The following is a 19,593-nucleotide window of genomic DNA, read 5'->3' on the forward strand; positions in this document are numbered from 1 at the left end:
AAATTTCATGAACATACAACGATCTGTGGTGATTTGACCTTGGATGGTCCCGAAATGACCTTCACATTTTTTGTCTCGCTTCAGTGTTCGTTCCCACCAAATTTCATAAACCTGCAACAATCTATATAGTGATTTGATCGCAGATGACCCTGAATGACCCCAAAATTACCGTAACCCAACTCCCACACTCTACCCTACCCACCACACCTTAACCCACCCCAAGCTACAGTATAACTGCTTTCTACCCTGTTCCTACACTACACCACCACCATCTTTATAGCATATAATTATCCACCCAATGGTCTAACCGTAACTCGCCAATTGGCCTAACAGTAACTCGCCCAATGGTCTAACAGTAACTCGCCCAATGGTCTAACAGTAACTCGCCCATTGGTCTAACAGTAACTCACCCATTGGTCTAACAGTAACTCGCCCAATGGTCTAACAGTAACTCGCCCAATGGTCTAACAGTACATTAACTCGCCTAACGTTGTAACAGTAACTCGCCCAATGGTCTAACAGTAACTCGCCCATAACTTGCCATCACTTAACTCGCCATTTATCCATCCCCTACAGTGTAGCAGCATTCATGATCATTTTGTGGAGCCAGGGCTGGGTTTATCTTTTTCAGGGCCATGGACCAAGCTTAAATAAAATTATTAAGGGCACTTGCTATAGCTTTCTATCTGGATCCATGTGTTAGGGACGCACCATTAGATTCTCAGGGTGGGGTAGGAATTTTTTCAAAACAAAAACTTCACTACATGAGCACAAAAAACAACTTTCCCCACCAACACTAAAAAAAAAAAAAAACCTTCCCCACCTAACTGTGTATAATGCATGAAATTAAAAAAAAAAAAAAAACTTGCCGCCTTTGGCGGCGAAAAAAAAAATTCTTCCCCGACCCTAACTTCCTACCCCCCTCTGAGTATCAAATGGTGCGTCCCTTACTCCCCACCCACCACTGACACTCCTAGTCAGGACTTATGTCTGGCCTTGGAGGAATCTGCTTGTTTTTCACCTGCCGTGGTGTGAATTCACATACATTTGCACCAAAACTACATGATTTGGATGCATTTCTGTGTTAATAAGTTCACAATTACACCCACTTGGCACCACCAAGGATCTAAATTCTGTAATTGTAACTAATTATTATAATGTCAATTTTTACCAATACATATACCGTATTCGTTCCAATAAGCGCCCATGCCCTAATAAGCGCCCACCCAGGAAATTTCCAATTTGCTATTATTGGGTACCATCAATGTTGAAGTGACAAATAGACGTCGATACGGTGACATGGCTGGAGGACTACAAGTCCTGTGTAAACTTGCAATACATTTTCTACATCAGAAAAGCTACTAGAACGTCTCAGGACTCTTTTAAAACATACGTAAATTTGTCTCTATTCAACACCCCTTACGAAAAAATTATGTAAACTAGGTAAAAAATAAGCGCCCACCCAAAATGACTTTGTTAAGCGCCCACGCTTATTGGAATGAATACGGGAGGTCCATTTGAAATTCAATTACAAAATTTGACCAAGCTGTATTACATTTCAATACTAGGCCTACATGCAGTAACCCAGCAAACACAAAACGTTTTCGACATCATACGCAAAAGGTTATAAAAGGTTGTCAGAAAACGTTTAAATGTCGGGTTATATAAAGGGTATATTAAGAGTATAAAACGTTTTCATAACCTTAAAAAACATTTTTTGATAATCTACTGCTCAGCAAACAAAAATGTTTTACAGAAAACGTTTAAATGTCGGGTTATATAAAGGGTATAAAAACGTTTTAATAACATTCCAAAAACATTCTTGAAAACTTGATACAAAACATTCTAAACAGAATGTTATTTTGGGGTTGAAAAAATATTTTGCGAAAAATGTTTGCCCAAAATATTTTCAATAACGTGTTAAAAACGTTTTCATGACCTTTATATAACCCGACATTTAAATGTTATTAAAAGGTTTTGAAAAAAACATTTTAAGAACATTTCTGTGTTTGCTGGCTTCAAATATTTTAACATAATGTTATTTAAGTATTGCCACAATATTTGGCAAAAATGTTTGCAAAAATAGTTTACAATAACATTTTATGAAAACATTTAAAAATATTGTTGTAGTGTGTTTTCATATACAAAACGTTTTAAAACGTTATCATGACCTTTATATAACCCGACATTTTAATGTTATTAAAACGTTTTTACCTAAACCAAAAGCCAAAATATAACTTATTTAAAACGTTTTTAAAACGTTTTTGTGTTTGCTGGGAAGTTACACGGCAAATGAAATAAAGTGTCCAGCTTGTCCGAGTCCAAGCCGAGTCCTTTTGTGTCCGAGTCTAGACTCGAGTCCAACTCGATCCGGGGGTGCCGAGTCCGAGCCAAGTCCGAGTCCAACAAAAATAAGACCCGAGTCCGGTGGACTCAGTCAGAGTCCATGCCGGGGTTTGGTGTTGGGAGTCATTTAACTTTATGTGACAGGTATCTGTCTACTGGCATTGCTTAGTAGGGGCCTATTTGTATAAAATGATGCTCTAAAAGGGGTCACAGGGTATAACAAAATGAAAAAGGAGTAATTTGGTATAACATCTTGAAAAAATGGGTCATTTGGTAGAACATTTCCAAAAAATGGAGAAAAATTCTAGATTTTGCTGAAATAAGAGAATTTGAAAGTTTCCTCTTTATATTTTATGGCATTTTGAAAATTATTGAAAGATAGCCAACCTCAAATGCCCGGCTCAAATGGAGCCTATAGTGACAGACTCATAGTAGGGGAGACCTGGGCAAGTCCGCCCTCGGGGCAAGTCCGCCCACCCCATGTTCAATCTCGTGACTGCTGGAAAAGTACAATGATGATGTAATGAGCTGGCACACGTCATAGCTAAGTACCCAAGAAAACAAGACAGTCCGACACATTTCGCCAGAATAATATTATTATTATCGTCAAAAAACATTTTTGAGTCGAGGAAGTTTACATTTTAAAAATTAGTAATATTGCAATAATCTCAAGACCTTACAGAGACGGTTTTGGTTCTTAAATTCAGTTGGAAGGTGAACGTTTTGCCAACATATTATGCAATTAAAAGATCAACATATTGTGTTTAGTCATGTTAGTAGGCATAACACAAGGTAAAGAAAAAAAAGTACCGTTGGGGCAAGTCCGCCCTGTATGTGAAGGGGCAAGTCCGCCCTGTGTTTTCCCCAGGCGGACTCCCGGGGCGGATTCGCCCCATCGGCGTATTATGCAAAATATTGATAATAATACCTTTAAGAATGGTAAAACTACATGCAAGCATATTTTTTTAAGTTAAGTGGTATCAGTATTACTCATACCACCGTTCTAAAACCATAAATGTCGAAGTTGTAAATAAAGGTTTGTTCATTTTGGTCCCCTACATTTATTAGCTTACATTATACCCCTCCATTAAATTTAGTAGACTCTTTGGAAGAGAGTGAGCGCCTATTATACCCTTTACTAAACGTTTGCATTAAATTTATAATTGTTTTGCAATATTATTTCTTTTTATCAGGGCGAACCTTCCGCCACCATAGGGGCGGACTTGCCATTTCAGCACGGGCAAGTCCGCCCTGTCATCATGATTTTTATTTACCCTTCTCCTGCCGTTACTGAAAGCTCAATGTTCTTACAAATGTGGTAGTATTTAGCTATAGTATACAGCTTAGTAGGTACTACACCCTGTGGTAAATTTGTGACTATTTTTGCATTTTTCCCCACCAAGAGTCACACACTGGTAACAAAAGTGATGTATATTATTGGGGCAAGGAATCCAATTACTACACTGAAATTTCAGTGATTCAAGACAAGCGGTTCATTTTTTATGATAAGAAATGAGGTACATCCTAATTGTACCTTATTTTTTATCATAAATAACGAACCGCTTGTCTTAGGTCACTGAAATCCCAGTGTAGTAATTGGATTCCTTGCCCCTATAATATACATAACTTTTGTTACCACTGTGTTATTAGTTTTTGAGAAATATGCAAAAATAGTCACAAATTTACCACAGGGGTGTAGTACCCCCTTAAAAATGTAAAAACTATAGCCTTCTAACATGAGAATAGGCGAGATTGAAGAAAATAGGGCAGACACGCCCCGGTCTCCCCTACCTGTCACTTGTAAAGTTGAGTGCCCCCTGCCAAATCCATGTCGAATATTAAGTTATAATGTTATAATTTTATAGCAAAGATTCCAATAGAGAATTTTGAACCAATTCCATAAATATACATTTACACTGTCATTGTAAACAATAGAGAATTAAGATTAATCAAGCTGCTGCACAGTAATGCTGTGGTCAGACTCTTCTCTGTTCTTTTACAATGAGACAACTATACCACCCCACACCACTTCCCCTATACACACCCACTGTCAAACCCCACCCCACACAAGTGTCACAGTCATTTCCATACCCTAGGTAACTCCGAAGGTAAAAACTACATGTATCACATGACAACAGTCCGCTGCAGGGGTATTTGTGTGTGTGACCAAAGTATTCTAGTAGCTTCTAGTGTGACACACACTACATGTAAGTGGCCAGGTACTAGAGAAGTGTCACTAGGTTGCATGTGCAGCATACGTTGTCATCATCATCATCATCTTCATAATAATATTAATACTTATAGAAATTCACCGTTTCAGAAATATGTTTAGTGTGATATTAATCAATTATTCTAAACATCTTTTTTAAAATTCTTAAATTGGATAAATATCCCAGACAAATGTTCAGTGACTGCCCGTAAGTAGTGAACACAAACATTAGCCCTATGGATGGGGTGTACATGTCTGTGTGCATGTTTTCTCTCTTTCAAGAGTTTAGCTCCATGAAAGAAGTTTTAGATATTTTTATACAGTCAAAATGTTTATTAAATTCTGTATAATTATCAATTATTTCATTAAAGATAACAGTATTGATTCTGGGAAGTGACAGATAAATCTAAATAATTTGGTGGATATGTAGGATATTATGACAGATCACAGATTTGACAGCCCCAATTAATTAGGAAAATGGGCAAAAGTGAAGTCAACAATTTTGAATCAAATTTGAGATCTATTTTGACATTTTTAGATAATCATTTCACATTTTACATGGATTTAATTGACATTTTGTGTCCAAGTTTGAGCCGAGCCAAGTCTGTTTTTGTCTGAGTCCAACAAAAAGTGGACTCGAGTCCGGACTTAGAAGTAGATTTCGCAACTCATTCATTTTACACTATTCAATATGCAAGCTACATTATGTTGAGAAAGGACTGGCATAAGGCAAAAATTGTTGTGTTGCCCTCAACCGCCCGACCCTAAATCCTGAAAAATCAGGGTAGGCATTTTTTTTTTATGAATGATGATTTTTACAGATTTGTTCAAAAAATCAATGTTTTTCACTTAAAATTAATATGTTATTGAAAGACTTAGTCTTTACTTGATGTCTAACAGGTATCCAGAAGTCAAAATTGACAAATGTCCCCTAATTGAATAAGCATTATTTAATATTTGAGGGAATTAAAAAAAACTCAACACAACAATTTTTTTTTGCCTAACTTCACTGTGTACCCGGGCTGTGCTTCACCCAGTATCAACAGGTATTGAGAAGTTGATGCATATTTACAATTTAAGAGACTGAAAATTAATAAATCAGCCGCTTGATAGCTTGATAAATGAGAAATTAAACTTACTTGATTTTTTATATTCTGTATGATTTGTTTAAATTACAACCTCTTTACAAAAGAAATCTTGAACTCAATTATTTAAATTCATTAAAAGTAGCATTTCATCCAACCCTAAATTGTCAATCAATTTACAGCCGTTTTAGCCCAATTATATAAAAAAAAATTGAATGAATAATTTTGACCCCAAGTTTCCAAACCTGCCAACTTGATGCAAAAAATTGTAACTTTAATCAATATCACATGTGGTTTGTTCAGGGACCTGTGGTATTGAAGTACACATACATGTACTAAGGGACCGTTCATAAATACTTTGGTGGGGGGGACTGGGCAAAGTGTGGGGGGGACACAAAAAGTTTTGAGTTGCACAAAGGGGGGTACCAAAAAGTTTTGGTTACTAAAGGAGGGGGGGTCAAAAAAGTTTAAACAAGAAAATACCAAAAGAATAAGAGCATACAAAATTTTTGCGCGCTACGCGCGCATATGTAGGCTACTCTCAATTTCCAGTGGCATAGCCATAGCGACAGGGGGAAGGTGGGGGCATGTGCCCTGGGTGCCACTCTTAGGGGGCGCCGAATTGACCAATTCAGCATCGATTCTGCACCCCTCTAAGGGATGAAAGTAACAAATTTTGCGCGCTTTGCGCGCATTTCAGGACAAAGTCATTTGAAAGATTAATTTAAGACAGATATTCAGCTTCATTATAACCAAAATCAATTAGTGGTAGGCCCTATTTGTGCTCCGCGCGCAATAATTATTTCAAGAATCAGGAACGACATCTATCCTTAGCCCTGGGTGCCACAAGCCCTAGCTATGCCACTGTCAGTTTCCCTTTTTTGTGTTACTTTTATTTATTGATTTGATTATTGGTTATACGAATGAAACATGTATTTTCAAAAAATTAGAATGCATAAATTGAAATTAAACTTCATACAAGTCACAGCATGCGAAAAACACCTTCAACTCATGTTTTTAGGAAACAGGCCTATTTAAAAAAAAATGTATGAACAAACATGTAGGCCTATAATTGTAACTATGATTGTAAGAGTTTGCACAAATGGAGTAGCCCCCTACCCAGACTGTATTTTAACCTCTTGGAAATGGGGGGGGGGGGGGTCAAAAAAGTTTTGTATGTATAAAGAGGGGGGGCAAAAAAAGTTTTAGGTTCTCTGGAGGGGGGGTCAAAAAAGTTTGACTCCAAAATTTCCAAGTGCCCAGCCCCCCCACCAAAGTATTTATGAACGGTCCCTAAAGCTGGAGCATCAGAGCTGCTGGGCTGGAGCACAGGGTGGCAGTTTGAACCAAAATCTGTGTACACTGCATGTGAAACAAATAATATTGTATTAAAACAAGTAAAATACCCCGTGGTTCTACCTGGTTGAAGGTATGTGGGGATATGCCATGATTTTGGGGTCCTTTTCAACAATTTTGGTATTCAGTGATTTGGGGGGGGGGGGGAAGTGCCAAATTAGGGTAAATTTGGGTGCTTTTTGTGAAAACTTGGAATACTCATAGTCGAGTGGCGAAAGCAGCAAGAAGTAGGCACAATTTTTCAGCCTGATGTGTCAGCAGGCCCGTACGCAGGGGGTATACAAAAAGTATACAAAAAGTCCCAAAATTTCAGAATCTGCAAGCAAAAAATCAGGTTTTTTACGCTTTTTTGCCAAAAGGTCAAAATTTGGGGAAGAAAGTCCACTTTTCACAAAATTGCCCCCCCCCCTTGTAAAAAAAAACCCCACTTTTTCAAAATCAGCACCCCAAAAAAATCCTGCGTACGGGCCTGTGTGTCAGTGACGTAATGCGTTGAGGCAGCTGATCCATGCGCGCATCTATTGCGCGTCTTTAATCACGTGTGTGCGTATGCCAGCACTTTAAGCGTCCACCAGCTACATAAATAAATAAATAAATAAATAAATAAATAAAGCTGTGTAGCTGTGAAGCACATGAAGCTGTGTAATGAAATGCACACTGACATCACTGCTATATCAGGGTGAAAAATGGTTTAGAGAAATGCATGGCACATCCCTGTAATCAAAATTACACCCCCCTCCTCTGCGGGAATGCCTTTTCTTGTTTGGTTGGCGTTAATGTGTGTGTGTGTGGCGGGGGTCATATGATTTTCATGTAGCTCGGAGGGGGGGTCATATGGTTTTTTATTATCGGAGAAGGGGTCATATAGTTTTCGGCAGTGACTTTCTGTCTGCTAGCCCCTCCAGTAGAAATAATGAACGGTCCCTAAACTTTGTGAGAAGTTGAAGTGGGATATATCTAGGCAAAATATGTATTATGATTATAAATAAATATTCTGTTATTAATTGATAATATTATTACGACTCAACTATTGTGACAGATAAATCTAAATATAGACCCCTTGGCAAATAAGTGAAGCCAACCAATTTAGGATCAAATGATCAAATGACTCGGCTCCAAGTTTGAGTCATATTTATGGGTGGTGGTGGGGGAGGGGAGGTGGTCATCTCCTATTTCATAAAAAAAAGGGATACCAACCCTTTTTTTATTATTATAATTATGATCTTCTGGCCACTAGAAGATCATGGCCACTATTTTTATAATCTTCCCTGTTTTGAGACCCACCCCTGCAGATACCAGACATTTGTACGACCCTTTCAATTCACAGACACAAATACCCAGATATCTGTATTATTTTGTACATGTACATTGATTAAAAATTGTCTTCTTGATGGTAGTAAAAAACAGTGACCCACTGACCCCCTCCCCTTTCCGAAGAAAATGACTGCCCCCTTGTGTCCGAGTGTGAGTATAGCCAAGTCTGTTTGTGTCGGAGTCCGAATCCGACAAAAAAATGCAGAGTCCAGACTCAAAAGATGAAAATCTGGATTTCCGGAGCTTGGATGAATAGAAAAAGTCTGGATATCCGAACTCCTCTATAGGTCAAGCGTATGGCTATGTCTGAAAAGTCCGGATTTCCGGAGCTTGTATGCATAGAAAAAGTCTGGATATCCGAACTCCTCTATAGGTCGAGCGTATGGCTATGAGGGGAAAATGTCTGAAAAGTCCGGATTTCCGGAGCTTGTATGCATAAAAAAAGACTGGATATCCGAACTCCTCTATAGGTCGAGCACTATGTAGGAGCATGTTTGAAAGTCCGGATTTCCGGAGCTTGGATGGATAGAAAAAGTCTGGATATCCGAACTCCTCTATATGAAAAGTCCGGATATCCGGAGCTTGGATGGATAGAAAAAGTCCGGATATCCGAACTCCTCTATAGGGGGTGTGCGCTTATTTTCTGGAATAGCCCATTGATAGCGAACCCCGAAATTTCGACTATGAACTTTGAATTGTAAGCAGAACTTTACCCCTGGACTTTGCTCTCTAAAACACACTGTCAAGCATACTTGTTTATCAGTCCATTAACCACAGATGTTTGATGAGAGATTAACTTTCGCGTCAACACAAAAGCGCCGAAAATACCACAGACAGTTGTTTACGGTGTAGTTAATGGTAATGGCGCGGGCCCAGACGATTTAAACCATAGCGAGGTATGGGCGACCAATCACAAGGCAGATCCATTTAAAGATGCATTACATCATGGCCAATTTTAGTTAGGCCAGAAATTGGCCTAACTCTCCATAGAGTCCCGTGTTAAAAATCTTAACCGCAAGGCAATGTCAGTAGTCCACTTGGGAAGCTAACAAACAGAGGGAGTAGGGTGACTGATCAGATGTGAAAATCTATCTAATGTGCACACATTAATTAAATCAGAGTTTTAAGCTTAAATACAATATCCAGAGTATATGCACAATGGGCAAGTGGACTATACGGGGTAGTCTAATAACTCACCCATTAATGGGCCTTACAATTGAAATTGCCTCGTGTATGCCCTGCTTAAGAAGGTAAAGCTTTCTATTTTGATTAATTTTGGTTCGTCTTCATTGTAGTTTTTGTGTCATCATAGCGCCATGAGCATCTTTGAATAATGCATACCGGTCAAAAATAATTCTTTTCTGGATCAGTCCATATTTTTTTTCAATTTTCATATGCAATATTAAGTTTTTGATTCTTGACTGAGTAGGCCTATGCTGGAAACTGCTAGCAATGTCAATTTTACATGGGGGAAAACACCCCCTCCTTCCTCCCTTTCCAAGCGGTGGGGACGTGAAACGAAATTTTAATTTTATGTGGCCTTATATTATTATTATCCTTATTATTACTATTATATTTAGATTTCAGATGCAGAGTAGTTGGTCTGCGGTAACGTGACGCAGTGGAACCAAGGACAGCAACAGCGCCCTTGACGTTTAATTATATTAAAGGCCCTTTCAGTGATTTCACAGGAACATTAAAAAAAATGGAAATTTGTCAGAGTTGCTTAGAAATAAAGAATAAGTCTACAGAATTTCATTAAACCACTTTTCCCTGAATACATCGACAAATTAGTCAAAAACAGAAGTTTTAGAAAGGTTTTCTAACTCAAATCAGATCGACTCGAGAAAATCGAGATTTTCGTACAGTGCGCCACCAATCGACTGGAAAAACTTCCTAGTCCAGTGTTTCTAACACGGGGAAGTAGAGTCTAAATTGATTTAAAACAGACGCTTAATTTTTTGTAGTAGAAAACAAAATAAGCAATTAAAGGTCACCGAGGCAATTCAGGCAAACTAACGGTCAATTCAAATATGAAAAACAGTTAAAATTGTGTATTTTGTTTAAAATAGTAGCTACTGATGTAATAAGTAGTAGAAACAATACGCAACGCGTGTTGGTACGGTGGAGAGTGAGCTTCTTTCGATCTCGAGTCGGACTTTTTGTACTGTCAGTATCAAAAGTCCAGATTCATGTAAATGCTTTATTTTGTCTACCGTACACGGCTTTCGACCGAACCACTAGCAGGCTATGTTAGCACATCTATGCCAATTACAAAGGTACCAAAATCTGAATTTTGATGATTTTTACGATCGTCCGGATGAGCAAATCACTGAATGGGCCTTTAACTCAAAGTCTTGAAGTAAAACAATTAATTATAGTCTTCTATACACTGACCATGCGTATTGCAACATCCTCAAAATAGAGGTTTTCGGTACAAATGAAACCCACAAAAGTTTTGAGCGTTTTCCCCATCCCAAGAAAATCATGCACCTAATGTGCTGTGCGGAGTATCGTTAAGGGATCTGGAATGAGCGTTTTGAGCGTTTCGACAGCATTTTTTGTGGGATATGAGAGCACATCAGACATATCGAATTTCATTCTGAATACGAAGAATGTCTTTCTGATATCAAATAATTTACATTTTTTGAAATTCACGATATAATACAAATTTTATGACAAATAGGCCTAACTGAAATTTGATATTTTTCACATTTTTGATATAAAACAGTCCTCGAAGTAAATTTTATAAATCTAATGACATATTCTTAAAGGGTCTGTAGCTGGGAGGAAAAGCCGACGATCAATTGAAAATTTTGACCTTTCATATTGAAGATATGGGGTTTTTTTTCCCAAAAAAGACCTAATTTTTTTGGTGTTTTGGGAAAAAAATTCATATCTTCAATACGAAAGGTCAACATTTTCAATTGATCGTCGGCTTTTCACCCCACCTACATACACTTTAATAAAGTTTACTTCGAGTACTGTTAAATGTCAAAAATATAAATTTTTAATTATTTGCCATAAAATGTGTATTACATTGCGAATTCAAAAAATCAAAATTATTTGATATCAGAAGGACATTCTTCGTATTCAGAATGCAATTCGATATGTCTGATGTGCTTTTATGTCCCACAATAAATACTGCCCAAACGTTCATACCACAGCCCTATAAGCTTTGGGGTCTACTTTATAGAACGCATATAATCTGCGATATTGCAAACAGTTCTAGGTAGTTGCCCTCAGCGCACTGAATGGTCTATTGTTCTATTGTGTCCGATTTGAGCGCTGACATATTGGAAAATGTTGCCAATCAATATTCAAGAGAGTGTACATTCAACGTCCAATTTTCGAAATTGGGTGACTTGTGCTTGGCAGGTGTAAAATACATCTGACTTGGCGTTTTAAATACGTAACGCATAAAGGCATTGACATCATGGAATGGCTGCCTATAGTGCTGTTAGTGTTAGGCCTTTGTGGGGGGGGGCTGTGTTTAGTTTCTATAATAATTATTATAAGGCCTACATTTATTTGTTATTCCTTTCTTTTCCTTTCTCTGTCCTTATTCTTTCCTTGCTAAAGTATCACTCCCTCTTCTTATCTCCCTTCCCTTCTCCATCCCCTCATACTTTTTGTTCCTCTTTCTCTCTTCCTCCAGCCCCCTCTCATTCCTCATGTCCCCTCCTCCACCTCTTCCTCCCTCATCCCCTCCCAAGACCTCTCACAAAAGAGCTGCCCCCCCCCCCTTCAGTACGCCACTGTTTATGACATTCTCCTTCTTAAAATAAAATAAAATTTCAATTTGTGAAACAACTTTAATATAGGCCTATACCGGTATACTTATTATATGTTGCATGAAGGCCTATAGGTAGCTATTACCATTATACAGTAATTCAGTATCGAAGTTACGTAATGTTACTATGTCAACGGGATCACACGCTAGAGTAATGAACCACGATCGAAATGATCACCACATAAAGTATATGGCACTCGAAGGCATACCAAAGTAGCGTGATCCGGTAACCAAGAGAATTACGTAACCACTTCGATGCTGAATAGACATGCAGACATGGCAGCCTTGATATGTAATCATTCAGCAAGCGCATTCAATTTATTTAAATGAAGCACCTACAGTCAGTGGGGTGACAACGAACTGCATCAGCGGCTAATGTGTGCCTTTTGAGCTCACGGCTACTCAATTACGCCCTTGAGTGGTATAACAACAAAAGGTACTTTTCGTTATAGTAAGCGCTTTCACGCGACTTTCGTTTGATCACTTATTGACAGTAGTCTGCTAGGTAAAGCGTTAATACACTGTCTGGTCAGCTTACCGATTTAATGGTGGAAGCCCTTTGTCCCAAACAAAAGGTACCTTTCGATGAATAGCTTCTCAGATTTCAAATCGGCACAAGTGTACAATGCGTTACATAATCTATTGCCTCTCCATTCTTAATAGCTCCATGGTTGCCCTAGCATCACCTCCTAGCCCTCCGATCCGACGTACATGCCTTACCATACACGAAACCTCTATTTTGGCGATGTTACGGTATATAAAGTAAACACGGTAAACGGGATGAGATAAACATGTAGTACGTGTATTGCACAAAATGTTACAATCCAAAGAAAAATGGTAAAAATATAAGGGATCTCTTTGTTTACACGATATGTCAGTAGAAACATAGATCATCTAAATGATCTATGCCGGGGATCTATGGTAGAAAGCACATAGAAGTGAAGACCTGAGCGCAAGAAGACCGTAAGACCATTTGGCCCCTCAACATGTATACACTAAAGTTACGTATAGTTTCTTAGGGTTTTATCATGTTTATAATGTTAAATGCATGCTCCAGGGTGAAAACATCATGTAAGGTTGTGAAAGATTTGTTTTGGCCCCTGAACATGTATAAAACATTAACAAACTATACAAAACTATACGCAACTTGAGTGTATACATGTTGAGGGGCCAAGTGGACTTACTGTCTTCTTTCGCTCAGGTCTTCAAGTGTCTAGATCAAAGATGATTTACATATTAGTAAAGAAATCCTAGTTGGTCCATTTTCCCCTATATGCCTATAGGCTACTTAGCGTAGTGTGAGCAGCACCTCTTGAATTTGCTATGACTCAATGTATAGAAATTTAACCAGGAAAGTTGGGTATGCCCCAGTCACTTTAAAGAGGAAGCCCCACCAGCATGACCAGAGCCGTTCTTCTGCGGTGAACCAAACCTGCCTGGTTATCAAATTAATCAGCGATAAGGTTATCTTTGAATTTGACAGGTGCTAATTGATGCAATAACATTAAAACATCAATTAGCACCTGTCAAATTCAGAGATAACCTTGTTACTGATTAATTTGATAAACAGGCAGGTTTGGTTCATCCCAGAATAACTGCTCTGTCGGGGCTTCCTCTTTAACAAAAAAAGCTTTAAAAAAAGTCCTGACATAGACGATCGCATCATGCTACACACCACCAGTGAAAACACGCAATTTTCGATAGGCATATTCCTCAGTTTCTCTTCTAGTCGACAAACATGATTTAAAATTGTAACATTTTATGAGATATACCTTGTAGTAATCACTGCCAGTTTAGGGACCGTACATGTCTCGCTTGTCCGCGTGCGATTCCGGTTAATAGTATGTGACCAGGCCCGTAACCAGGATTTGGGGGGGGGGGCTGATATTGAAAAAGTGGACCTTTTATTAAAATTTGGACCTTTTTTGACCACTTTTTTGACCAAAAAAGCATAAAAACTTTCAAATTTTTCGCTCGCTACGCTCACAAATGGGTCTTTCTGTGGGGATTTGGGGAGGGGCGTCCCACAGCCTACCCCCTGGTTTACGGGCCTGTATGTGACCATTCAAAGACCCCGTTCACCGAGCCGTACACTGCCGGAAATCTATAAATCATAATTTATTAAACCACAATTTTATTGTTCGTTACGCGTTCAAACGTTTATGATTAGACAAAAAAAAAATGAACGATTTTTCTTGTAGAATTAAAACTATGAGTATGAAACCATTATGTGTCAGAAGCCTTTTTATTATATCAGGTGGCATGAAATGCCACACTGATATATTGTTGAGCAGGCAAATCTTCTGCTTCTTCTGCTATTCTTCTGATTCTTTACAACAAGAAGCAGTGACCCAAGCTCCTTTTAAGTTGTACACCATGCCGCCTTCTCAACTGGCGGCGCGCGCGCCACATGTGGCGCACGAAGTGCCGCCCGGTAAAATTACAAATTTTTTCACATAAATTTCAAACCAAAAAATGAGGAAAATACCACACCCGAGACTTTAGAAAGCCGTAAAATCTCACAGATTCCGGGGGCGCTGCCCCCTGGACCCCCGCAGTCGGGGCTTTTACACGGGACCTAAGTTCCAGTATCCATAAGGCGGACCACTTGACCCCACCCGCTATGCGTTCGATCACTCGCAAAATTCTCTCTTAACATGTTGGCACTTCATGATCACCAAAATTTCCCAGTTGGCACTTCAAATTAACTAGTTAGGGGTGAAAGCTCATGTAGGGGTTATTAGAGGTCATTATGTGAAAATCTTTAAAATGCTACTAGTGCCTGACCTTAAGCTTAATATAAATTGTACCTCAGCTTGGGGTCAACCCGAGATCAAGGGTCACATGATAACTTTGCCAGATTGGGCTTAAACTTGGTGCAATGCATCCTTGATATGATGGCAACATGACGGTCAACCTGGGGTCACCCAAGGTCAAAGGTCAAATAAGGTAGGGGCTTAAACTTGGTGCAAAGAATGAGGTTATCATGAAAAAGTTAACCCGAAGTCAATGGTGTGTCAAAGGTCAAATTCAGGGTTCAGACCAACCTTAAACTTAGTGCAACTCATGCTTAATATGAGGGGAGCTTTAAGAAGTCAACCTGAGGTTATCCAAGGTCAAATGAGATCACATGTTAAAATTTGAACGACTGGGCTTAAACGTTGTGCAAAGCATCCTTGATAGGCCTATGAGGGTAACATGAAAAAGTCAACATGAGATTAAACTGGTCAAATGAGCCTCAGCAGTCACCGCCTGATATTCGTGGCCCTTGAGCCACAGTAGCTCTAGTTTAATTTGGATGCGGCTTGCAGCTCAAGCTGAGTTATACTCCCACCGTTGAGCGATGAGCAATTGGTAGGCCTATTTGACCAAATAAGGTAGCACACTTTTCCCAACACAAAAACGCGCTCTACCCCATTAGCTCTCATTGGCTAAAAACCAATCGCTAGATCGCTCAGCGATGTAGTATAAATCCGGGTATAAATTCACCTTTAGGGACCGTTCACAAACACTTCGGGGGGCTGATGCAAAAAATTAATCGCAAATTTTTTTCGACCCCCTCTTTACAGATCTCCAATATTTCAGGGTCCCCTTTTTTGACATGAAATTATGGGTCAACCCCATAGAAAAGCATATAAACTCAATTTCAGCCCCCCCCCCCGGGTCAAAACTTTTAAGACCTTTTTTTGCATCAGCCCCTCTAACAAGTGTTTGTGAACGGTCCCATAGGTAGCAGGCAAAGATTCGTGAAACCTTATAGATAGGCGGTTACCCGTATTTGGCGGTTCTCGGCTGTCGCGATTACCTGGCTGATGGTGACTGTACTCGCTAAGTTTTATGCCCATAGGACAGTTTTTACTAATTTGACCTCAGATGACCCCTTGTGACCTCGAAATGACCTTCCGAAATTTGGCTCTAAATGTTGACTGTACCCACCACGTTTCATGCTCATACGACATTTGTTACTAATTTGACCTCAGATGACCCCTGGGTGACCCCGGATAATCCCAAAATGACCGTCCAAAAATTTGACTCTAAAAGTTGACTGTACCCAACAGTTTCATGCCCATACGACAGTGTTTACTCATTTGACCTCAGATGACCCCTGGATGACCTCGGGTGATCTTGGCCCACTAACCGAAACAAACTTGCTCTGTCTGAGGTCCAGATGCACCCACCCACCAAGTTTGAGGAACGTGCGACCCCTAGTCTCCGAGAAAATAGGCGGAAAACAGTTTTTACGAATGACTCAGATGACCCCTGGGTGACCTTGACCCACTAACCAATACAAACTTGTTCCGTCTTAGGTCAAGATGCACCTACCCACCAAGTTGCATGCCCATATGACAGCTTTTACTAATTTGACCCCTAGATGACCTCTGGTGACCTTGACCCACTAACCAATACAAACTTGTTCTGTCCCGGGTCAAGACGCACCCACCCGTCAAGTTTGAGGAACGTGCGACCCCTAGTCTCCGAGAAAAACAGTTGTTACTAATTTGACCCCTGGATGACCCTGGGTGACCTTGACCCACTAACCAATACAAACTTATTCTGTATGGGGTCAAGCTACACCCACCCACCAAGTTAAAGGAACGTGCGACCCCTAGTCTCCGAGAAAATAGGCGGACAGATACACACACAGACAGACAGATAGACGATGCGTATTATTATATAGATGAAACCGCAGTCTGGTTTTAAAATGTCGATCATACGTTCGCACGACATACAAAAGTATACTTTTTTTATATTTTCGAAGGATGATAGTCAAGGATGAAACATGTCGGTTTTTGAACTACATTTCTGGGTCCAATGTTAAAAAAACGTACTCAGTTCAAATGTGGCCTTTGTATTTTTTCTTTATCTAAAGTGATTTTTGGCTAAGTTTTTGACACCACCAAAGCTGTGTTTATACTTAGATTCCTTGACTATTTTTCTTTCTAAAGAAGTGAGTTTTTTGTACCCTGCGTGTAACATTAGAGACTAGGCAGTCACCCGTCTTTCGCGGTTTGTAAAAACAGAAGAATTCTTGGTTTGGTGGAAGATTTCAGTCAGTTTAAATTAGAATCTCGCTCCAGTGGTCTTTCACACCAAATTTCATGAACCTGCACCAATCTACGCTCGTATGGTTATTTGACCAAGGATGACCCCAAAATTTCAGGAAAGAAGAACACATTGTGTTTGGCCTGTTTAGTCTATTTCTTCTTTCCTGGATTGTCATTTAAACATTTTAGTGTTTTTTTATGTTTGTAATTTATGACAATTAAAATAAATATTATTATTATAATGACCTTGACATTTTTTCTCGCTTCGGTTGTCGTTCCCCAAATTTCATGAACCTGCAATAATCTATGGCAATTTGACCCCGGATGACCCCAAAATGATCTTGACATTGGTTGTCTTGCTTCGGGGGTCGCGGTCGTTCCCACTAAATGTCATAATCCTGCATCGATCTATGCCGGTTTGACCCCAGATGACCCCAAATGATCTCGGAGACTAGGGGTCATTTCGTGCGTTCCTCAAACTTGGTGCATGGGCATGAAACTTGGTGGGTACAGTCAACATTTAGAGCCAAATTTGTTAAGGTCATTTTGGGGTCATCCGGTGTCATCTGAGGTCAAATTACTAAAAACTGTCGTATGGGCATGAAACTTGATGGGTAGGCCTACAGTCAACATTTAGAGCCAAATTTTTGGAAGGTCGTTTCGTACGTTCCTCAAACTTGGTGGGAGGGTGCATCTTGACCCCAGGCAGAACAAGTTTGTATTGGTTAGTGATTCAAGGTCACCCGAGGTCATGCAGAGGTCATCTGAGGTCAAATTAGCAAAAACTGTCGTATGGGCATGGAACTTGGTGGGTACAGTCAACATTTAGAGCCAATTTTTTGGAAGGTCATTTTTGGATCATCCGAGGTCATCTAAGGTCAAATTAGTAAAAACTCTCGTATGACCATGAATCTTGGTGGGTACATTCAACATTTAGAGCCAATTTTTGGGAGGTCATACAGGGGTCATCTGAGGTCAAATATCTAAAAACTGTCGTATTTGAATTAAATTTGGTGGATACAGTCAACATTTAGTGCCCAATTTCGGAAGGTCATCCGGGGTCACCAGGGGTCGTCTGTGGTCAAATTAGTAAAAACTGTTGTGTGGGCATGAAACTTGGTGGGTACAGTCAACATTTAGAACCAAATTTTGGAAGTCATTTCGGGGTCACCCAGGAGTCATCTGAGGTCATCTGGTGGGTACAGTCAATATTTAGAGCCAAATTTTATTATTATTTTTAATAACATCAGAGATTCAAGTCGTCTTTCCAATACTAGGATTCGACTTAAAGGGGGGGGGGGTCTAATGACAAACACGTACCATTTGCATACCGTCACTTATAAAGTTGAGTCATTTCCACTACTCGGGTGCCCAGTTATGTGTAACATCAGACACTAAATAATGTTATTTTTCAAACACCCAGATGGGTGCAGCACGTCTCTCAGAAGACCCGGTAGTCAGAAGACCAGCTATTCAGAATTAACCCATTATTCAGAAGGCCTTCTGAATAACGGACTTTCTGAATAGTTGGCTTTTTTGTTGTATATGTAAAAGTCACGCTGCTCAGAATTTTGTTCTGACTAGCGGGTTTTCTGGCTAGCGGTCTGTATCCGTTAGTTACCCAGACGACCCGCTACTCAGAATGCCCACAATTCAGAATTCTAACTAGTGGGTTGTTTTAATCATTTGAAAGAACTGAGTTAGGCCTGTGTTTTCTTAGTGGCGGGTTGTCTAAATAGAGGGTGTGATTCTGCAAAGGGCCCTTTAATCAGAAGGCCTGCTACTCAGAAAATATTTTCTGAATAACGTGCCTTTTGATGAACGGGTTTTCTGATTAGCAGGTCTTCTGGTTAGCGGGTCAATTTAAAAATGAAAACAAGCCCGCTATTCAGAATTATGAATAGCGGACATGACTGACGGGTTTTCTGAATAGTGGGTCTTCTGAGCAACGGGTTTTTGAGTGACGGTTACACCCCACCCAGATTTCCAATAATCTATAATATCAGATAGGCCTACTTTGATCAGATACTAATATGGTTTTCCCCATACCTGCAATCCCGGTCATAATTGTTCGAACACTTTAACATGGGTACTTCAAATATGCCCCCCCATTCCCCCGATCAATGTTGTTAGTTGTTTTTTTTTTTTTTTTTCCCTAGAAACATCCAACATTGATTTGTTCAATGTAGTAGTAGGAAATGGTTCAGACTTCACACAAAAGAAAGCGAAATTTTTATATAATTATCAAGTATAACAGAAATACGGTTTCAAACAGTCCTTTGATACAAGTGTTCCAACTGTTTATGTCCGGGATTGTGGGTGCCCATTACCCGTAACAGAGATTAATGTTATCCTTCCAATACATAGGTGCCCAATTGTGTAACATAAGAGAATATTGGTGTATTTCCAATACCTGGATGCCCATTACAATCAGCAACCTGGACA

Source organism: Amphiura filiformis, chromosome 18 (assembly GCF_039555335.1).
Source record: "Amphiura filiformis chromosome 18, Afil_fr2py, whole genome shotgun sequence".
NCBI lineage: Eukaryota > Metazoa > Echinodermata > Ophiuroidea > Amphilepidida > Amphiuridae > Amphiura > Amphiura filiformis.